Source organism: Temnothorax americanus, unplaced genomic scaffold, assembly GCF_048541705.1.
Source record: "Temnothorax americanus isolate GAGA-0224 unplaced genomic scaffold, ASM4854170v1 Scaffold38, whole genome shotgun sequence".
Taxonomy (NCBI): domain Eukaryota; kingdom Metazoa; phylum Arthropoda; class Insecta; order Hymenoptera; family Formicidae; genus Temnothorax; species Temnothorax americanus.
This window is the reverse complement of record NW_027509526.1, coordinates 114,996-138,001: the sequence shown is the minus strand read 5'-3', so window position 1 is coordinate 138,001 and position 23,006 is coordinate 114,996. Positions and strand designations below refer to the sequence as shown.

The following is a 23,006-nucleotide window of genomic DNA, read 5'->3' as shown; positions in this document are numbered from 1 at the left end:
TATATAATGATTTAATGTTGGTAAATAAATATATCTCCATATTTCTTTCCTTATTTATTCTTTATCTTTCTTTCTTCCTTTGTCTTTCCCCTTTCATCTTCATGATTTGTGAACTAAAATTGTTTGTTACATTAGACAATTTTCATATACATTTATATTATTTTTTTATTCTATCATTTATATAAATTTTAAAATCTAATTACCTCTATCTTAAAAAAACTTTTAAGAAACAGGGTGGTTACTCATATCAATTTGATAAGAATTAGTTCAAATTTATGGAAATCTGTCGTCCATGCCAAAGTTGAAGATAATTGTCTGCATGGTTGTCGAGTAATTAATTATTGAAGTTATATTCTTGTTTCTCTCTTATACACGGGCGATACAGCAAAAATGTTACCTAACCTGTAACGTAACTCGATCTCGAAAGCATATTAAAAATGATAAGAATTTATTGAAAATAGGTGCAAATAATTCTTTACATATTTAGGAAGAACTTCCTCGAAGACTGAAATGATTCGTCTTTATAGTTATCAAGAAATTGTAAAAATAAAACAGGACTACATTTATTATTTCCACATTTCAACGTGGATAATAACGTATTTGTGTTTCAATTGTACAAACAACTCTTTTTAGACCTTAAGAAACAGCAATTGAATGCATTCCACGTATTTATTTGCTAAAATTTGTTCATTTCATGCGACGAAAATCTAACCTACATGCTTTTCCCCTGCCGCGCTGCCTGCCCCGCAGCGGGACGCTGACCAACCTCCTTAATTGTTATTGAAATTCTATTTTTCTCTTACTTGTGGAGATCTTTCAGCTTCAATTCTTGCTCTTTGTTGACGAAGAATCTCTAATAAATGACCTCTCCCTGAACTTCTAAGCTGATTATCAATAGGCTGATGAGAAAGACTTATCCCTCTGCCAAAATTTCTAGCCTTGATTGTGAGTGTTATCAATGTATTGAAAAGGTCGTATAATAGCCACTAGAGTATTTTTCTTGCAGTCATCACATTTTAACGAATAAGGAGGAAACTGCACAAGAAAAATAAAATAGTAACAAAATATAAAATAAAATAATAACAAATTTAATGTTATTAATACAAATAATAAAGTTATCTTTAGTCGATGAGGCATATCACAATTTGCGCACGATATATCCATATTGGAAAATTGTAAATTTACTACTGAATACTGCAACGTCGAAGCCAGTACATGTATAAACAATAAATATATACATGTATATGGGGCATTTCATGCTAAATCACCTAGGATTTTCCTCGACTATTTTTAATTTGGCAAAAATTTTTTTGTGTTTTTGTACTAAATGCTTCTATGATTCTTTTTAAATTTTTATCTCTACCCATACTTAGGCCCGGTCTACAATGGATGTCGTAAATCGGAGTCGTAAGAAATTGACCAATCGCAATCTATTATTCTCCTTGCGGTCGAAGAATAATGAACTGTGATTGGTCAATTTCTTACGACTCCGACTTCCGACATTCATTGTAGACCGGACCTTAAAGATGTATGTGTCGTACAGTCTTTGCTAAAAGTTAAACTTTCAATAAAAGAAGACTTTGCATGTATGTCAAACAACTTAAAATTTTTTATATGTTAGAAGGGATTACCTTTAACAGTTTAAGTATAATTTTTTGTTATTTAAATAATTAGTATTGTTTAAACAATTAAAAAAATTTTGAAACTTAAAATACAATATCAATGATGTATGTTTTACATATAAAAAATGTTTAGGAAATATCTTAATGGTTTATTTATATTTTATTTATATTTGCAGCAAAAATGTCGATTCTCTATCAGAAGTAATGTTAATTTTATCAACTTTAAACTTCAATAACTCTTAAATAACTTCAAAATTTTACAGAGTATTTTTAATTTAATTTAGAAACAATTTACAGCACTTTCTGAATATATTTGAAATACATCCAATACATCCTTAATTACAATAACTTTTAAACCAATAAAAGAATTGTGCTAAAATTTTACACAGATAGGGGAGACCGGGGCTAAACCGCCAGCGGGGTTGAACCGCCAAATCAAATATCTCGGAACCTGTATATTGTGCAAATTCGCTATTAACATTGTAAACGCTGCTTATCGTACCCGCATGTAACCAACGGAATTTCAGCAGGTTACCTGCCGTGTTACTATTTTTACGAGGGCAAACGTGTTTTTGGAAAGTGAAAGTGAAATTTTCTGCGCGTGGAAATATTGTAATATCGACAATAATATTTGCTCTCCAAATCTCGCGGTACGTGATTATAAAAGAGTAATGCATGCTGAACACGAATCCAGTGTAGTTTTTTCATTATCGTTGATGTCTAATATTTCGTGGGCGATCAAATCTGAAACTTATGTTTGGGGCTTATCCGCCAGTAAGCACCCGGGGCTGGTCCGCCAGTCTCGTCACTGTGGCGCGCCGGGCGCACGACTTCAGCTCACAGCGATTTCAGGTTAGGTTTCCCTCGAGCGTGATTCTGTCTTCCCTTGCACGTGCGTCAGTTTGTGTAGGAGAGAAATGGTACGCACGTATCGTCGCAAAACGGATGTTTTGGCCGACCGAAAAGGTGGCGGACCGTTGTTTTCGAGATCGCTCGCGCTCACGGCACATCGGCGAGGTACGGCGAGGCACGGCACGGCTCTGAGATCCCGCGATTTCCGCGCGAGAGTTGACATGCCGCGCGCGTGGTAGATCGTCCCGGCCGCGGTAGATCGTCGTTGTTGTTCGTTGCAAGTATTAGTGACAGTCGCGCGTGCGACCGCATCGTCCAGCGTTCGCCGCATCGTCTCGGCGTCATTGTCGCCGCCGTTGTAGTGGTGGTAGTGTCGTCGTCGTCGTCGTCGTCGTCGTGCGCTCGTCAGGATCTGTATTCACGTGCCTAAATTGTTTTATGGAATAGGTATAACAATTATTTTTTAATGTTTCGCATAAAAATTTGAAATAAATTTTTATTTTTTTCTTAAAAAACAATTATTAAAATGTATCCTATCATTTTTCAAGATTAGATGTACGTATATGTATTGAAAATGCAGTGTGGCGGATTAGCCCCGGGGGGGTGGCAGTTCAACCCCGGCATTTTTGAGATTTTAATTTTTGCACCGTTGTCGTTTTTGTTCCATACCGGTTAAACAATGCGACGTAGATAAAAGTTTCCTAAATAAATTTTGTAGCTAAAGGTTCACTCTTTACAGTGGTATACAATTTAAGGTCTTCCCTACTTAAACGTAATAATAAAACAATCTATGAAATTTTTAGATTTTTGGTAATGCTTTGAGATGTCACTCATATACATCCTTAAGTTATGGATTAAAAAAAAAAATGCAGTTTAAAATTTTAAATGTCTGTAACTTTAAGAAGAAGAAAGATATTGTAAAAATGAGGTAACTTTTTTTCGTTTTTCACTGTACTTTTCGAAGAAAATATCGAAAAACTTTTTATGGACAATATAACTGTTTTTTTTTTAAGATTTAAGTAAGAAATATTTTTTTTAATGCAATTGTTTTGATTTTTTTTTTTTTGAAAAAAAATCACAAATTCTAAACTTAGTTTCGAAATTTTTTAAACCATTGATGAAAAGGTGGGATTTTAATAACTTCAATTTTTTAAGGGACTCTCTTTATTTTTTTTCGAAAATAATTTTTTTTAAATAAAATAGACTCTACCGATAATTATCAAAAAATTTATAGACAGCAATCCTGAAATTTCAATCTATAGATAAAAAAGAAATTCAAATATTTTCTACTTTTTAATTGCATTTTTGGTAATTGTGTACATAGAGAGGGTCACCTTAGATGACCTTGATATTTTAGTATGTTGCCAAGGTCACCCTCCTGAGTGACCTTCAAAAGGTTAGAGCCTGCGCTCGTTGTTTATTCAAAAATTATTAACAAAAAAAATTTGAGAAATGTGGCACTTTGTTTCGCGTGGAAAGTAAAGGCAAAAAAAAGCGCCAAATACACGCAATGTATTTTGTAAATTTAAAAATCTAACCTAAATGGTAGCTTTATTTCTCTTTCACAAAATTATGTTACCTAACTTAACACAAGTGACATGTATTTCAAAAAAAGATGTGAAATCTTTAAATTAAATTGCGCCACTTGCAAAAAAAATATGTATATTGCTTTGAAAAATAATTGTTGTGGAACTACTTTTAAAAAATAAAACCAGTGGTATCTTTGTGTTCTTATTCAAGAGTCTTCTTATACTAACTCAAGTGGTAATAGTTTTTTAATTCTTCTTAAAAAATTATAATATTACAAAGAATTATTTTAATTACAAAGAATTAAAGTACAAAGAAGTAACAGTACAAAATAAAAATATTTAATTAAAATAAAATAAATTAATTTTTCTTGAAAAAAAAACTTGACGCTGCTTTTTTACTCCTGTTGCATTTTTTTTAATTATGTGTTTATTGTTTTTTTATTTAATTGAAAAACTTTATACTAATGTTTATAATGTATTTTGAAATCTAGCAGCGCCGTTTTTTTACAAGAAAAATTTATTTATTTTATTTTAATTAAATATTTTTATTTTGTACTGTTACTTCTTTAATTCTTCGTAATTAAAATGATTCTTTGTAATATTGTTGGTGGGTAATAGATCAGAGTTTGTTTTATATAACGCAAGTTTATTTGGATTATTATTACAATTACAATGATTACAATGATTACACGTGGTCAACCGTGCGACGCCAGAAAGAGAACTGAACTGAATCTACAAATATGAAAATAGAATAGATAGGCGTCGGTAATATCGCGACTCGTTAGTTCGAGTGGAGCCACTTCGTATCTTCAATACCTCCCCTCGAAGTCGTAGGCTCGAGCTAGGTTACTCGCGCAACTCTCCGGTTAATTCCTTGGTTAATATGTCTGCCGGCATATCATTGGTAGACATATACTAAAGCTTAATTGCGCTCAATGCACAGTGATCTCAAATGAAATGGTGGCGCAAGTCGATATGTTTGGTTCTCGAATGATGCACACCAGTACTGTATACCAAACGCTGTGCTCCCTAGTTGTCGTTGAACAGTATGGTCCCGTCGCATGGTCTTGCTGTGTCGCGTAATAAACCTTGAAGATAAATCGCTTTTTTGGTGGCCTCCGACATGGCCATATACTCGGCTTCTACACTCGATAGCGCTACAGTTCGTTGCTTTCGAGCTTCCCAACATATTGCTGCTCCTGCTAGGATAAATTCGTATCCAGAATATGATCGCCTATCAACTGTATTGGCACCCCAGTCTGCGTCAACTACTCCGTACAATGGTATATCTGATTTTTGGTACATCAGACCATGACTCTCGGTGCCCCTCAGGTATCTGAGGATTCTTTTAGCTGCCAGCCAGTGCTCAGTTGAATAATTCGTATTGAATTGACTCAGGAAATTGACCGCGTACGCGATATCGGGTCTTGTAGGTACCGCAAGATACATCAATGCTCCAATAAGACGTTGGAAAGAGTATTGTCTCATTATTTTCTCATTAGCTCGTGACGGTTTTGTCAGTTGCACATTTGTATCAATCGGAGTACTCGCTGGTTTGCAATCTTGCATGCCAAAACGCTCCAAGATAGCTTCAGTGTATTGACGCTGTGTTAAGACAACACTATAGTCATTCTCGTCTTGTTGAAACTCGATTCCTAGACAATGATTCACTGGTCCCAAGTCTTTCATCTCAAATGACTCCGTCAAATTTTGCTTTACCTCTTTCATCTAGCTCGGGTCATTGGTTGCGATCACAATATCGTCGACATAAATCACGCAATTTTTCTTTGGCGATGAAAACATACATGAGTTTTGATCCGTTGGTTGCATACCCATTTGCTTCAGTTTTGACACAAGACGACGATACTATTGTAACCCTGATTGTCGCAATCTATAAAGTGCTTTCTTCAACAAGCACACACTATCTCGATGTGCGTTCAATGCATGTAGTTAGCGTTTTGCAGTTCTTATAACCGCACAAAATTACCTTTTTTTAAAAAAGGTAAAAAAAGGCGCCAAGTACACGTATAGTAGTGTATATGTTGTTACCTAAAAAAAAAAAGAAAGTGGTAGTATTATACCTCGAAAAAACCTAAGTAACAAGTGGTAGATCTTTATATCTCGAAAAATCTCGAAAAAATCTAAGCAGTAGTATCTTTATTTCCGAAAAATTATAACCCAAGTGATACACGTCACAAAATTATGTTACCTTATCAAAAAGAAGAGTCGCGCTTCAAGTGATCTATTACAATTACAAAAAAGAAATGATATCTCTTTAAATTAGAGCGCCAATTACAGAGAGAACATGTATATTGCCTCAAAAAATAATTGTTGCACTACTTTGAAATATCTTTACATTGTGTCAATTAGAAAAGAATGTATAATAACAATTTTATAAAATTAAAAAATTTTATTTAAATTTAACAAGGGAATACAAGATATTTAAATACAAAGTTATTTACATGTGTATTTTTTAATGGCCACAAAGAATTACAGAGGTAACAATACAAAATAAAAATATTTTATTAAATTACATAAATTTTTTTTGTAAAAAAACTTGGCGCTGCTAGACCTCGAAATTTTAAATAAATAAAGACAACAATAAATAAAAATAATTCAGAGAAGAATGTGATGGGAGTAATATTAAATGATTATCAGCGTGGATGTGGGAGTGAGTGATATGGGTGTGCGTGACTACGCGGATAATGCGGCTTATAATTAAGTATAAAATAAGTTTATTTATTTATTTAAAATTTTGAGGTCTAGCAGCGCCAAGTTTTTTTACAAGAAAAATTTATGTATTTTAATAAAATATTTTTATTTTGTACTGTTACCTCTGTAATTCTTTGTGGCCATTAAAAAAACACATGTAAATAACTTTGTATTTAAATATCTTGTATTTCTTTGTTAAATTTAAATAAAAATTTTTAATCTTATAAAATTGTTATTATACATTCTTTTCTAATTGACACAATGTAAAGATTTTTCAAAGTAGTGCAACAATTATTTTTTGAGGCAATATACATGTTCTTTTTGTAATTGGCGCTCTAATTTAAAGAGATATCATTTCTTTTTTGTAATTGTAATAGATCACTTGAAGCGCGACTCTTCTTTTTGATAAGGTAACATAATTTTGTGACGTGTATCACTTGAGTTATAATTTTTCGGAAATAAAGATACTACTGCTTAGATTTTTTCGAGATTTTTCGAGATATAAAGATCTACCACTTGTTACTTAGGTTTTTTCGAGGTATAATACTACCACTTTCTTTTTTTTTAGGTAACAACATATACACTACTATACGTGTACATGGCGCTTTTTTTACCTTTTTTTAAAAAAGGTAATTTTATGCGGATATCACGCCTTTTTGTAGTATATTACGCATTGTATAAACAGTATGTACAGGATAAAGCTATTTGGAGGTATAATATTACCACTTTGTTTTTTTTTCGAGGTAACAACATAACAGGGTAACAACATAATACATATATACTATTATGCGTTTACTTGGCGCTCTTTTTTACTTTTTTTTTTTTAAAAGTAATTTTGTACGGATATCACGCTTTTTTGTAGTGTTACGCATCTTAATCTTATAAACAATATATCTTATAATCTTATAAACCGTATATAATACAAGGTATGAAGCTGAAAGTGTTACGGACTATTATTTCTAAAGAAAACAACAATTTAATATTTTGTTTAGTTTTTTTAAAATAATAATCTGTAACCCTTTTAGTTGTACACCTTGTATATATTTTTCAATTTCAACATAAAACATAATCGCAATAAAGCATGATTAATGTTAGTAAGTCGTTAACTGTAAAATTCTTTATTTATTTTTATTTGCGTGTCTTACTGAATGTTGTTCGCAACTGTATATGTACCGATATCTTCAGGTATCGATATTTTTGATAATTATTTTTACGTCAGACATAATTTTAATTTATCCAATTTTTATTATGTCTAGACATAATTTTTGTCCAATTTTTATTATGTCTAGACATAATTTTAATTCAGCGATTTTTATTATGTCATGACATAATTTTAATTCTGCCGCTAGGGAAATTTTAAGTCGATTGTTATGAATCAAGCTTGAATTCATTGTTTAGGTGTCCCAGGTTGCCGATGACGAGGTTTATATAGCGCGCTCTATAGTTTTCGGTGTCCAAGTGTATTAATTCCTTAAATTCGATGGTTACGTGTTTCAAGTTGCCAATGACAAAGTCCACATAGTGCGCTTCGTAGTTTTCGGTGTCTACATGTATTAGTACCTCGAATTCGATATCTACGTGTCCTACATTGGGTGCATTCAGCCGATACTTTGCTAGCCTAGCAATCGTGAGCAGTCGCTCGTTTTCGCTCGTTTCCTATCTTTTGACCTACTGGATTAAAAAGAGAGGAAACGAGCAAAAATGAGCGACTGCTCACGATTGCTAGGCTAGCGGAGTATCAGCTGAACGCACCCATTCAGATTTAAAGTTATTAATACACCTAGACACCAAAAACTATGAAGCGCACTATGTGGACCTCGTCATCAGCAACCTGGGACACCTAAACATCAAATTCAACGTACGATTACACCTGGACACCGGAGACTATGAAGCGCACTATCTGGATCTCGTCATCGGCAACCTGGGATACGTGGACATCGAATTCAAAATATTAATACACGTGGACACCGAAAACTACGGAGCGCACTGTGTGAACCTCGTCATCGGCAACCTGGGACACGTAGACATCGCATTCAACGTATTATTACACCTGGACACCGAAAACTACGAAGCGCTCTATGTGGACGTCGTCATCGGCAACCTGGGACACGTGGACATCGAATTCAAGATATTAATACACGTAGACACCGAAAACTACGGAGCGCACTATGTGGACCTCGTCATCGGCAACCTGGGACACCTAGACATCGAATTCAACGTACGATTACACCTGGACACCGAAAATTATGAAGCGCACTATCTGGATCTCGTCATCGGCAACCTGGGACACGTGAACATCGAATTCAAGGTATTATTACGACTAGACACCGAAAACTACGGAGCGCGATATCTGGACCTTGCCATCGGCAACCTGGGACACGTGGACATCGAATTCAACGTACGGTTACACTTGGACAACGAAAACTATGAAGCGCACTATCTGGACCTCGTCATCGGCAACCTGGGATACATAGACATCAAATTCAAGCTTGATTCATTAGAATCGACTTAAAAATTCCCTAGCGGCACTTTCTGCCAAGCGTAGAGAACCTTCTTTTCCGTTGACTCAATATTTATTATATATATATACCTAATTTACCTAAATAGAAATCTTCCTCCTGACCGATAAGTCTATCGACCTAATTTCGAAATACGCGCGCGATATCGAAACTGGCGATACCTGCGCCGCCAGTGTCGAAAAAGTGAAAGTGACGTTCTCTGTTTGTTACATGTATGTTATAAAGAGCGGTCGACGTAGACGACGACGTATCTTAAAAATAAATTTTCGCATTTGGACTTTGCGTCGCAATATCTCCGCTCGTAGGGCACGTAGCGGAATATTATGAGAGAAACCCCCCCCCTAATTGGACCCCAAGCTATCGATCAAGCCTACTTAGAACTTGATTCGTTCACTCGTTATCAAGATCTCAACATTTCAGGTATTCGCAACCCGTCGCGTCGCGTAAAAGAGTCACGGTCGGTTTCGCTCCGCATGTACTTGGCGCGAGACACTACCGTGTCTCTTGATATCTTCTTTCCGAATTATTTCCGCATTTGAACCTACGTGTTTTCCTGCGATGATCTTCGTCAGTACCTCGCATAACTGTTCAGGTACCTCCATGTACACGTCCTCTTCTAAGTCACCATTAAGGTAGGCGGTTATCACATCCATTTGATGTATTTGCAACCCCAACTCTGCCGCAGGACAATGCCGCCAATAGTTGAATTGAAGTCGATCTTGCCACGGGAGAATAAGTTTCATGGAAATCTTCCTCTGCACGTTGTGAGCAACTCTTTGCTACGAGACGTACTTTCTTCTTTGTGACTAGTCCACTATCTTTGGCACAGAAAACAAATCTACTACCAATTACTTTTTGCTTTTGCGGTCTTGATACAATTTCCCAAGTGTTGTTACGTATCTGCGCAAGGTATTCATCTTCCATGGCTGTTCTCCAGTTTTCGACGTCGCCGCTTTGCTCCGCTTCTTGCCACGTTGCAGGATTGTGTGTTATTGTTAAATTACATTCCATAAACGCGTCATCATTCTCTAGAGTCTTACCAGGTAGACCCTCATCATCCGAAACTTCACCACTACTATCCTCACCATCGTTTCCGTCAGCGACCAGATGATATAGTTTCCTCGGCCTTCCAACCGATCCGGTACGCAATAGCATCGGCCTTCCCCTTCCACGTTTCAGTGGTTGAAGCCTCGTTGGTAAAAGAGTAGAGCCTTCCGTTGCCCTTCGTTTAGGCGCCCTAACGATGACATCTCGAGGTACTTCTGTGTGATGCCTTTCTTTGATGACAACTTGAGGTCCTTCGGCGTGATGCTCCTCTGCTTTGTCCTCAATCTCAACTCGTCTTCCTGTTCGTGTTCCCTAGTTTCGATTTGATCGGGTTTCTCGTCCTCAAGAAACTCTTGATATTTACGATCAAAAGCTGACTCGTTCAAAAATTTCACGTCGCGACTCACGATTACTTTACGCGATTTCGGTAGCCACACGCGATACGCTTTTGATTCGTTTGAGTATCCTACGAAAATACCCTCCTCTGATCTTGAGTCAAATTTTCCTTTTTGGGGATTTTTGTCCGACAAGAACACACTCGAACCAAAGATTTGAAAATATATCACCGTAGGTGTTTTCCCCGTCCATAATTTATACGGTACCAGTCTATCCAGTGATTTTATCACGCACCGATTTCTCACATAGCACGCAGTATTTACCGCTCTGTCCAAAACACTGGAGAAACATCCGCTTGACGCACCATGCACCTGGCCATTTCGACCAGCGTCTGATTCTTTCTTTCCGCTACATCGTTTTGTTGAGGGGTATGCGGTGTCGATAATCGCCTCGTGATACCGTTTTGTTCCAAGAATTGGTCAAATTCCTTGTTGCAGTATTCTCTTCCATTGTCCTGCAATGCTTTTATTTGTCTCCCTGTTAAAGTTTCTTCCGCGGCCTTGTATTTTTTAATTGCACTCAAAACATCGCTTTTGTTTTTCACAAAGATAACCTCGCACCAACGCGATCTATCATCGATAAATGTCACAAAGTGTTTTGCGACAGAATGTGACGCAGTTCTCATCGGTCCACACACATCTGAATATACTATTTCTAATCAGTTTTTCGTACGACCGCCTTCACTTTTCGGAAATGGAGCTCGAGTTTGTTTCTCGCGAATACACACTTTGCATTTTGACATTGTTTGATCGATCTTAAGGATGTATGTGTCACATCTCAAAACATTACCAAAAATCTAAAATTTTCACAGATTGTTCTATTATTCCATCTGAGTATCTCTATAAAATTTGAGCACAATTCTCTTATTGGTTTAAAAATTATTTGATTTTTTTGTTTGCATTAATTTTTATCATATCTCGGGATTGACTGCACCAATCTTATTCGAACTAGTCGCAATCAAAAGCTTCTGTATTTTATTACGGCTTTAGTTTCTGAGATATTTTAATCAAAAGTTTGTTGACGTATGAAATTTTTTCTCCTATAATAACCGAAAATCGTCTTTTAAAGTTTTTTGGTTTTTTGCAGTTGATTTCAGGGCATTTTTAAGACCAAAATTTTCGGTCGTTGGTTACGAAAAATATTAATTATAAATATTCCCTTTCTTGAAGACGTTAAAAATCATGTTATTTTACGATAGTTGAACTTCTTATGCAATATAAATTTATTTATTTTATATTTCAAACGATATATATATAAACTTAAGAAATCTGCAGTTTTCAAATTTTAATCACTTTTTGTTGGTACTGTACAGTCGTTCACGGAAAGGTTGCAACACTTTTTTGGATGGGTTTTGGAACGCACGAATATTTAGAGACTGCGAGCCACTGCGTCTAGGGAGCTGCCGTGACGGACCGTGACCAGCAGTGAGCTGTAGTGAGAGGTTAAGACAGCTGTCAAAAGAGCACATACAGGGTGTGTATACACAGCAAAAGACATCTTACAGCGTAACATCTGATAACAGGTAGGAACCAAAAACAGAGTGTTTTGTAGGAGCAAAATACCTTGTTTTTGGCTGTAGAAAAAAATCCTGACGTGTAGGGGCAAAACTGAGGTCATATTCGGTTTCAGCAGGCAAAAATACATAAAAATACCATGGTCTAGTCCACGGCGTAGACAACTTTTCTTTTTTTGTGGGCCTGTGAAGTAGGTGAAATCAACAACTTTGACCCTCCATATCTTGAAAATAAAAAGCCAGCTAAATTTGAAACTTTCTGAGGATTCATGACTCATTATAGACTATCATTCAGTACTTGTAAGTAGAAGTCTAAATTTAAGGGTGAAAAAAAGGCTATTTTTGCGGTCACTCTTTGTATAATACACATCTATGCTTATGTTTTCCGTTAAAACATATATTTTTTGTTTTATATATAACATGAAATAGTACTTTATTTGCCAGTGTTGTAAATTTGGATTTCCTCAAACTGTCCGCGATTTGTTGATCCACTATAGCTTTTGCTTCTGCAAATTGTTTCTTTGGTATCTGCCATTTTTTCAGTTTCTGTGTCTTCTCCGTTTCACTCAGCTCCGTGATGCCTGTGCGCCACGCAAAAATGCCGCTTACACTTGATACAAGGCATCTCGATCAACGACGCATCCTTGCAAGATTCCTTAGAGCACAGGAAGCTTGCCGATTGTCCTATAACGAATTTTGCGGTCTCCGTTTTTAAACACTCGTGCGATACCATATTGAAATGCTCTTTGCAGAAGGTGGCCTGACAATGCTCGCACACAAACGGCAAGAAGTCCAACAATTTGCAGTCCGCCACCGAACTTTGTTCGCCAGTCGCAGGAAATTCGATTACAGCAACAAAAGGATATCGATATTATAATTGGATTTGTTGTGCCGCGTCGCCGATTGGTGACGGCTTACGGCAAAACGTTTATTATTTTCGGGATCTTTTGACCTTACGAGTTGGAACTCGGTAAGCACAGGCGGGCAGACTAGGAAGAGCTCGGATTCGCAGGTGGAACAAGGTGTAGGCGTTGTTAAATGAACTTCACTTCTTTTTACTTTATACTGGAGCTTTATTTCAGCGCCCCTTTTACACTCACTAACTTACACTTGAATTTGCCTTTTACAATTACTATAACTCGCACGCGCTTCGTTATAATGTAAACTTTCGCGACACGACTTACGAGAACGGTACGGGCAGAGTCTCCGGTGTACTACTCTCCCTCGCGGCTTTCTCGGCGGTCCCTTATATTAGTTTGACATATGTCTTGTCAGCGCATTTTTGCCGGGTTCGACGGCCCCCCGAATGAGGTCGGTCAGCGACCGAGCGCATTCGCAATCTCGCGGTGATCCCGCGGTTTCGCGATTGCCGAACTGCGTTGACGCACATTTCTTCGCATCTCGCAATAGTTCGACGCGGAAGCTTGATGAACTTCTACGTCCGCGTCGGCGTAAATTGAGAAGCCTTTCGAAGGACCGTTCCCTCGAAGTCTTTTGAAAGACTATTCTAAAATTTTATGATAATATAATTTATTATAATATACTTCGATAATTACTTGTTGTAATTTTAGATTACAACATCCCTCCCCCGTTGAAAGAGAAAACGAAATACGCGAGTTTTCGCTATATATTTTAATTTATACTTTGCTGTATACCCATTTCTATATTTTTCCGCATATACTTATATATATATATATATTTTACATTTTGTGATACCCGTGTACAATATTTTAGTATAATCGTTTACTATTCTATTAGAACCTAATACTTACACTACGTTTTAAAATTGGTTTCGGAAATCCGCATGGTCGAAATGATCTTTCTTCATCGTATAATGTAAGTGGTGATCGTGGGTTCCTTTTCTTTTTTATTTTATTTTTTATTAATACGTATATTACAATGCTTACTATGACTAATATGTAATTATACCGCTCGCTGTCATTGGGTATATGAATTGGTTTCAAACGTAAAAATTTCGGTCGTCGTCCTCTAGGTCAGTATTCATTTTTTGTATTTGTGTTTTTAATTCTGTCAATTCAGCTCGATGCTGAGTTAAATCGTCCGTTGTCTCGTTTCGTAATGTGATCGTTTCATGGTCATATGTAAGCGAAATATTTACTTCGAGTAAATATGTCTCTATATCTTTCTCGTATATTGTCTCTTCAGCTTGTACTGTCATATCGGTTGTCATTAGCTTACACTCTTTTTCCAGCGTAATTTTGCCAGTGTTGTTGATTATCTGCTTCTCCTCGTGTTCATTACATTGTATAAGTATTGGCTGTTCAGTTACTGTTGAATACAGCCAATCGTGTGGTCGTCGTAATGAAATCCACTTTGTTTGTGTTGTAACAGTGTGTCTAAATTTGCACATTTTGTAGTAATGTTGCTGTTGAACATACATTTGTATCTCGCACGGTGCGTTTCCATCTATACGATATACCGGTGTATTTTGTGTGCATACGTACTGTAGGTTGGTAGAAGTACACTTTGCCAGATAATCTTCATTTAAAAGCATGTAGGTCACTCTTTCTTTGTCTACTGCTATTATTTTATTGTCGACTCTTACTGATGTGAGTGTATTCTTGCGCGTGAGCACAGGAAATTCAATAACGCTCATTATATCGTAGAGCGGTGGTGTGATTAGGGGAAAAAGTAAGACGGTATATATTTGATTATTCTTGTAGAATGCCTTTATTGTCGTGTGTTTTTCAATCGTAAACCAGTCTTCGAGGTGGACTTTAAACGGGAAATATGATCCCGGTGGCAATTGCTGACTTGCTTCTTTCAACTGCCAGGTGATATCCTCTACTGGCATTAATTTCGGATGCATTGTTCCCTTTCTTATGCATGCCAAATATTTAAGTATGTTCTCGACGTCGCGGATTAGATCTGTGATTACCGCTATGCCAATTTCAAAATGTTCTTTCATTTCGTCCTTATTAAGGTAATCTGTAAATTGTTTTTTTAATAGATTACGATTTCGTTCCATTATGCCTTTTAATTTCTCTATATGCCCTATGGTGGCATTCATCACTTTGATCTGATTCTGCATTACGTGGTGTAATGTTTGTTGATTGTTTCCCAACAGTTGCAATTGCTCGTTGATGCTCTTTTCATCGTTTGCATCCATCGTTCCGAACAGTAATTTTGCTATTGAACCTATTCCGTCCACTAATCCCCTCCTTGAGTCTGTCGACGTTTTGTATATTGTGTTGATCTGCGTGAGGATTTTTGTTAAATAGTCTAATTTTCTTCTTGCGATATTTTCAAAGGTGAGGCACGTTTCCTTATGCAGTAATTGTAAAATCTTATTGTCGCATGTGATTTTTGCTTCCTGTAGATATTTTTCAATTTGCTCGTGTCTTCGATTTAGCGTTGTTAATTTAAATTTAATGACTAATTTCCATGTCTTCCGGGAATAGTGCATTCTTCCAAGCTTCTCGTAATACATCCCTGGGTGATATTGGAATTGTTGGAGTTTATAATGTGGTTCCGTTTTTTCTGCTTGGGCTAATGCTTGCCCTCTCCAGCACGCGAGTATTCTGTAACAGAGACATTCTGTTTCAGGGTGTATTTCTTTCTCTCTCTCCCTTTTTTTTATTCTTCTATAAAAACGAATAAGATCATTTATTGCTCGACTACCTGGCTACAATATAATTCGGTGCACTACGTTTCGGCTCATGGTTAGAGCCCTTATCAAGTGCTGTCTGAAATGCATGAAACGTCACAATGTATCAACTAAATAAATTATAAATTAGTCACTAAATAAAGAATATTACCTAATAGTCAAGATGACTCGTCATACTTAGTATAAGACCCCCTTGCATTCATGGGAATGTCCCCGCATTGTCACGAAGCGCAACTGTGAGAGAACACTCATACAAAAAAACGATAACACTCAGAGAGAAATGCGAAACAAGCGATTCATACGTGTCTTGAACATCGAAATTCCAAAATTAAGCATCTCTGGTTATCCTCTCCAGTGCGTGATGTTATACGAGTGGAAGCATTCCGGAGACTGAACGTTAAAGAAAAAATCAAGGAGTCAAAAGGTTGACAGCAGAACCGAAATTATAAACATTAAACCGACGAAATGACGCCATCGTATACAGCATTTAAATTCTCTGTGTCCCTCTGAAGATTAATAATGTTATTATGTCTCTTTATAAAAAACATCTCAGCAATCTCTCTTTTTCTCGTGTTACACTCCTTGTGTAAAATTTTAGGCTCTGACCACTTGAAGTCATGGTTATTTTGTGACCTATGTTTACTTACAACAGAGTGATTGCTGCAATGTTTCTTAATATTGTTACGCTCGACCGCGCGTTCGCTGCACAATCACTCACTTTCACACTCGCGACGCGTGTCACGACACTCTCGCACAAATAAGATGACTCGTTTAGAAAATCAGTAGCTCTTTATTACGACTCTCGGTATAATAGAGGAGCTCGGGACGACACGTCCGAACGAGACGCGTCCCAGAGTAAATCTAAACATCAGGTATAACAGGAAAATCAATAGTTAATTGAGCATCACGCAAGCAATATTAGTAAACAAGCATCCGTCACTAAGGACGGTTCGCGACGCGACATCAAATGACGGGCGACTCGCATATACGCGCGACACGAGGATAGCACGGGCGTAACACTACCCCCCTCTTCCAAGATTGTCGCCCCAGACAATCCGGGAGGGTAGTCAACGGTAGCTTCTTTGTGCGCCCCAGGGCGCCGAAACAGTCCTTGCTCTCCTCGAGCTGCTGCTCCAAGTTACCGGGCTCTGCTTCTCTTGGCCCCCGGTAGCCGCACGCCAGTCTCCTCCCGAACCTCTTTTGGGGCGAGCTGGCCAGGCTCCCCCTCCACGGTCCGAAGAAGACTTCTGCTCCGCTCCCCCGGCGTATCCCTCGCTGTCGGCTTCCCACGACGCCGTCCCAAATCTTCAGACAAGGGGGGGGGGGAAACTCGCGTGGACCCAACGTCTTTTCAGACACCCCGAGTCTCTGCCTCAGCATTTGCTCAACGTCCCACGGGAAAACCACACTCAAAAACCGTGGGCGAGGCAGTCTTCTTAAAAAAACTTCCTTCAAGGAGTCTTCGGCCGATGTTCTGCCAAGGTCCCCTCTTCGAGCACCACTGACTCCCTCTAGGAAAAGAACATTAAACGCAGTAACGGAAAACCAAACATTAAAACATTAAAGAAAAACCAGAACCCATTTCTTCAGAATATTTATTAACCATTCATTTCGAAAACACGATTGTCAATAAATATAACCCACCCTCCGGGCTCCGACCTACTCTAACTGCTCAACCCAATTTTCTTTCAGAATATAAAGCTAGCCTGTCCGAGTGGACAATTTTCCTTTTATGTCTGGGAGACTTTTGGATGCAATATACCACGTCGCTCAATTTCTTCACTTTGCAAAAGGGCCTCTCCCAGTTGTTTTGTAATTTTGGGGCTTTTCCTTTAGTTCTGCGAGGATTGTAGAACCAAACTTTTTGCCCTTCTTCAAAAAGAATACGCCTAGCTCCACGATCAAACCAGGCCTTCACCCGGGAAGATTTAACATCCATACGCTCTCTCACTATAGAATGAATTTTTTCAAATTTTGACTTCAAATTTCTAACGAAGCTTTCCACTGACTGCGCCTCCTCCTCATAAAGCCTTGGAGGACCTCCCTGTAACAAATCCAAAGATAATTTTAAATCTCGAGCAAAACATAATTCCGCAGGAGTAAAGCCAGTTGTCTCATGTTTTGAAGATTTATAAGCTAACAAAAACATAGAAATCCATCGATCCCAATCCTTTTGACTTTCAGAAACAAACTTTGCCAGATAGTTAGTAATAGTCTGGTGTTGTCGCTCTACTTGTCCATCCGACTGAGGATGTAAAGCAGTAGTTCTCGTTTTTTTAATCCCAAGAAGATCCATTAACTCTGCGAACAACTTCGACTCAAAGTTCTTTTTTTGATCGGTATGCACTTCCAAGGGAACTCCATATCTAGAGACAAATTGATTTACGAAGATCTCCGCCACAGTTTTAGCTCTTATATTACTTAGATGAAATGCTTCCACCCATTTGGTAAAACAATCTACAATGACAAGGAGATATCTGTTTCCGGAATTGGTTGTAGGGAGGGGGCCAAGATCCCGAGCGTCGTGGTAGCGCGAGTCGCGCATGCGGGGGAAAGAGACGTGAACTCGAGCGGCGTGGGGACGCAAATACACGCGAGTGATAGTGTCGCGGTCGCGAGTGCCGACCTGGGGTATAAACTGAAACCCGACACGTACGACGGAACGACCCCGTTACAGGAATATTTCTCGCAACTGAGTTTGATCGCGCGTGCGAACCATTGGGATGACGCCACAAAAACGATCGCGTTGGCTTCGAGCCTGAGGGGAAAGGCACGCTCGGTCTTGGAAACGGTTCAAGATGTCGAGCGGTTAGATTTCGCGGAACTGAAAACGAAACTTGAGTTGCGCTTCGGGGAGGGACGACAATCACAGAATTGTTACGTCGCGTTTACGAGCCGTAAACAAAAATTCGGGGAGGATTTGGCGACACTTGGATCCGAAATTGACAAACTTTCACGCCTGGCGTACCCCGAGTGCCCATATGAGCTTCGCGATAAAATCGCTTGTGCGCAATTCGTTACGGCCGTTTCCGATAATTTTATTCGGCGAGCGCTTCAGATGGAGGGAATAACCTCCTTAATTCTGGCCGTTGAAAGGGCTAAAGCGCTCAAAGTTATCCAGGGGGATAATTCGGAGAGATACAGGGAGAATTTAAACAAGAATTTCGTGAAAAAGGGAGATAGAAATTTGGTAAAGAATGAGGAACGCGATGTCGGAGGGAAGACTGAGGAAAGGAATAAGGAGGGAAAGGGCCCGAAAGGGAATTGGCGAGGCAGTCGCGGTAAATGTTGGACCTGCGGAGAGACGGGGCATTTTCGTTCCGAGTGCCCCAATTTTGAGAAAAATTAGACTTAATTTTTTTTATAGAAGTTTAATGTTTTATCAATGTTGCTGCGTGTTATGTTATTGTTTTTGTTAAAGGGAAGTTTTTGTTCCTGAGAAATAAGAAAAGTATCCTATGAAATCTGAAGCGGTTCGTCATTCAACCGGGACTTTCTTCTTAAAAGAAGCCGCTTGCCCACGGTTTTTGACCCGTGGTTTTCCCGTGGGCCATAGGGCGAATGCCGGGCGGGGACCTGGGGAGCCCTGCGGGGCGCAGGGTCTACGGGAAGTTTCCCCCCCCCTTGTCTGAAGATTTGGGACGGCGTCGTGGGAAGCCGACAGCGAGGGATACGCCGGGGGAGCGGAGCAGAAGTCATCTTCGGACCGTCGAGGGGGAGCCTGGCCAGCTCGCCCCAAAAGAGGTTCGGGAGGAGACTGGCGTGCGGCTACTGGGGGCCAAGAGAAGCAGAGCCCGGTAACTTGGAGCAGCAGCTCGAGGAGGGCAAGGACTGTTTCGGCGCCCTGGGGCGCACAAAAGAAGCTACCGCAGGTTGACTACCCTCCCGGATTGTCTGGAGCGACAATCTTGGAAGAGGGGGAGTAGTGTTACGCCCGTGCAGTCCTCGTGTCGCGCGTATATGCGAATCGCCCGTCATTTGATGTCGCGTCGCGAACCGTCCTTAGTGACGGATGCTTGTTTACTAATATTGATTGCGTGATGCTCAATTAACTATTGATTTTCCTGTTATACCAGATGTTCAGATTTACTCTGGGACGCGTCTCGTTCGGACGTGTCGTCCCGAGCTCCTCTATTATACCGAGAGTCGTAATAAAGAGCTACTGATTTTCTAAACGAGTCATTTTATTTGTGCGAGAGTGTCGTGACACGCGCCGCGAGTGTGAAAGTGAGTGATTGTGTGGCGAACGCGCGGTCGAGCGCAACAATATCATTAAAGTGCTCCTTGATTCGAGTCTCCAGATGCCTCTTGGTTTGTCCTATATACGAAGCCTCACAATTTACACAGTCAATTTGATAAACAACGTTGGTTTTTTTGCTCATTGTCAATCTATCCTTGCCTCTTTTGATAACCGAGTTAAGCTTCTTCGGTATCGTGTATAATGCTTTCAATCCGACATTTTTTAAGGTACGACATATGCCCTCACTTAAATCCTTGATATACGGAATACTTATATGCTTATAGTTATATGCTTCTATAAAAAGTTTTAATTTGTTTACATGTAGGCGCATTATTTTTCTTCCTTTCTTTATAGTATAATTAACATCTGAATTCTTTTCGATAATTGTGTACGGTCCTGTCCATAGGGATTCAAGTTTCTTTGAACGTCCTCGTCGTAACGTTTCATCGTGCATGAGTACTCTGTCACCTACACAAAAACTGGTTTCTTTAGTCTTTGTATCATACTGTTTTTTCGCTTTAATCTTTTCCTCTTTTACGTGTTCCCTGGCAACTTTGTTGGTCGCTCTTAATCTTTCCCGTAACTCTTGTGCGTAAAGTTATACGTGAGTTTAGGTGGTTTTGTCAGTGCTGTCGGTAATTCAGCTTGGTGACCGTATACTAGCTCAAACGGTGTATACCCCGTCGCTGTGTGCGGCGTTGTATTATATGCGAATATCGCAAACGGTATCCACTCATCCCAATCCGTTTGGTCCTCGTTTATGTAGTGTCGCAGGTATTCTGCTAATGTTCGGTGGGATCTTTCGAGTGCTCCGTTGCTTTCGGGATGATACGCGGTAGTTTGAATTTTGTTTATCTTCAAGAGTTTACAGGTGTTTTTGAATACCTCGCTTAAAAAATTCGTGCCTTGATCGGTCAGAATTTTTTCTGGAATTCCATGCTCTAAGACAATTTTTGTGACAAATTGCTTACTTACTGTACTTGCTTCTTGGTTTGGAATTGGTATCGCTTTACTATATTTTGTTAAGTTATCTTGAAATGTTAACAAGTATTTATTTCCATTCGTTGTAATCGTAAGTGGCCCTACAATATCCAAAGCACATTTCTCGAACGGCTTGGTAGGTGTGTCCGTAATTACCAACGGTACTTTATTTTTCCGCGATAACTTATTTTTTCGACATAGCTCGCATCTAGCTATATATTTTTCGACGTCTTTCGTCAATCCGCGCCAGTTATGATTTAACCGTATTCTATTTATTGTTCGTTCGACGCCTTGGTGCCCTACTGCAGGTGCATCATGATACTCATATAATATTTGTTTCTTTTCCTCTTCTGTATATACATTTGCTTCATCTTTGTTGGCGTTATCCTCGTTTATCGTGTGAATTTTTGGCTCTTCTTCTGAGGCAACTTTGTCTCGTTTTACATTGCGACTCAGCGCATCAGCATTTACATTCGCCTTTCCGGCTTTGTGTATAATTTTGTAATTGTGTTCTTCCAGTTGTAATCTCCATCGAATAAATCTTGAGCCTGGATCGTTAACGTTAAATAACCATGTTAACGGCTTGTGGTCGGTCACAATTTTAAATTTGGTGCCGTACACGTAAGGTCGGAAATGTTTGACCGCCTATACAATGGCTAACAACTCTTTCTCTGTGGTGTTATAATTTTGTTCTGCTCGTGATAGAATTCGACTGGCATAAGCTATTGGCTGGTCTTCACCTATCTTTTCTTGAGATAGTATTGCTCCGATGGCATGGTCGGATGCGTCAGTAGTTATGATAAACTCTTGCGTAAAATCCGGATACTTAAGCACAGGTGTCGTTGTTAGTTTTTCTTTTAAATTGTTGAAAGCATTTTCTTGCTCTGAAGTCCATTCAAATTTTTCCGTTTTCTTTGTTAACTTTGTTAACGGTTTGGCTGTCTTCAAGAAATCTTTTATGAATTTTCTATAGTAACCGGCTAAGCCGATAAATGATTGCACGTCCTTTACTCTTTTTGGCGTAGGAAACTCTTTTATTGCTACTAGTTTTGACGGGTCTGGAGAAATTCCATTCTCCAATATAATGTGGCCTAGGTAGATCACTTCCTTGCGCAAGAATTCACACTTCTCCAGTTGTAATTTTAAACAGTTTTTTTGGAGTCTTTGTAGCACCTCTCTTAATCGTTTGTTGTGGTAGCCTAGTAAAATACTTGGCGTTCCCAAACTGATCAAGTATATCAGTGATATTCGGCAGTGGGAATGAGTCGCCTATCGTTAGATCGTTTAGCTTCCGAAAGTCTACAACTACTCGAGCCTTGGATTTCCGGCTGCGTCAGCTTTTTTAGGTACCACTAACAACGGTGCATTCCATTGGCTAGTACTGCTTTGAATTATTTTGTTTTCTAACATTTCTTGTACTTGCCGATTTACTTTCGCTTTATGCTTGTTTGGAAGTCGGTATGGTCTTACATTTACAGGCGCAGCATCAGCGCGTGTATTTATTTCGTGTTTTACTGCTGCAGTACACGATAATGGCTCTCCTTCTAAGTGAAATAAATCGCCGTATTCTTTGCATATGTGTTGAAGTGATCGTTTTTCCTCGGCGTTTAAGTGCTGCGTACGCAATGCTAGTCAGATGCGTTCGTTTCGAGATACAGCAGGTTTAGTTTCTTTTCCCGTCATTGTTGCATGTATTTTCGTATGAGTATCTGTTTCTAGTTCTTCCAGCGTAACTTGTAGAATCGGTATTTCAATTCCCTCGTCTGTGGTATTTATTACGCTTACAACGCAAATATGATTCTCCGGTTTCACTAGGCAGTTTCCAATATAAACTCCTGGTTTCATCTGTCTTGCTTGTACGATACCTTCTTCATTCTTATTCGTAATTGCCTTTATTATAGTCTCGCTGCGAGGCTTTAGTGTGACCTTTCCATACGAGTGCAATTTGAAAGTTTCTTCCTTTATTT

The 23,006-nt window shown here is 38.7% G+C and overlaps 1 protein-coding gene and 1 pseudogene across 9 annotated transcripts in view; one reads left to right on the top strand and one right to left on the bottom strand.

The window, feature by feature from the left end:
- LOC143902061 (B9 domain-containing protein 2-like) overlaps nucleotides 1-23,006 on the top strand; it is a 150,681-nt gene that overhangs the window by 48,481 nt on the left and 79,194 nt on the right. For 5 of the 9 annotated variants that reach the window (XM_077414763.1, XM_077414754.1, XM_077414755.1 and 2 more), the window contains exons 3-4: nucleotides 11,990-12,199; nucleotides 12,307-12,490. The exons of 2 other annotated variants lie outside the window; for them this stretch is intronic. The gene's annotated coding sequence lies outside the window, so the exon portion shown is untranslated. The remainder of the gene's footprint in view (nucleotides 1-11,989; nucleotides 12,200-12,306; nucleotides 12,491-23,006) is intronic. 2 more of the 9 variants (XM_077414760.1, XM_077414759.1) reach the window with 2 other exon arrangements.
- Nucleotides 5,033-5,731, bottom strand: LOC143902096 (uncharacterized; annotated as a pseudogene).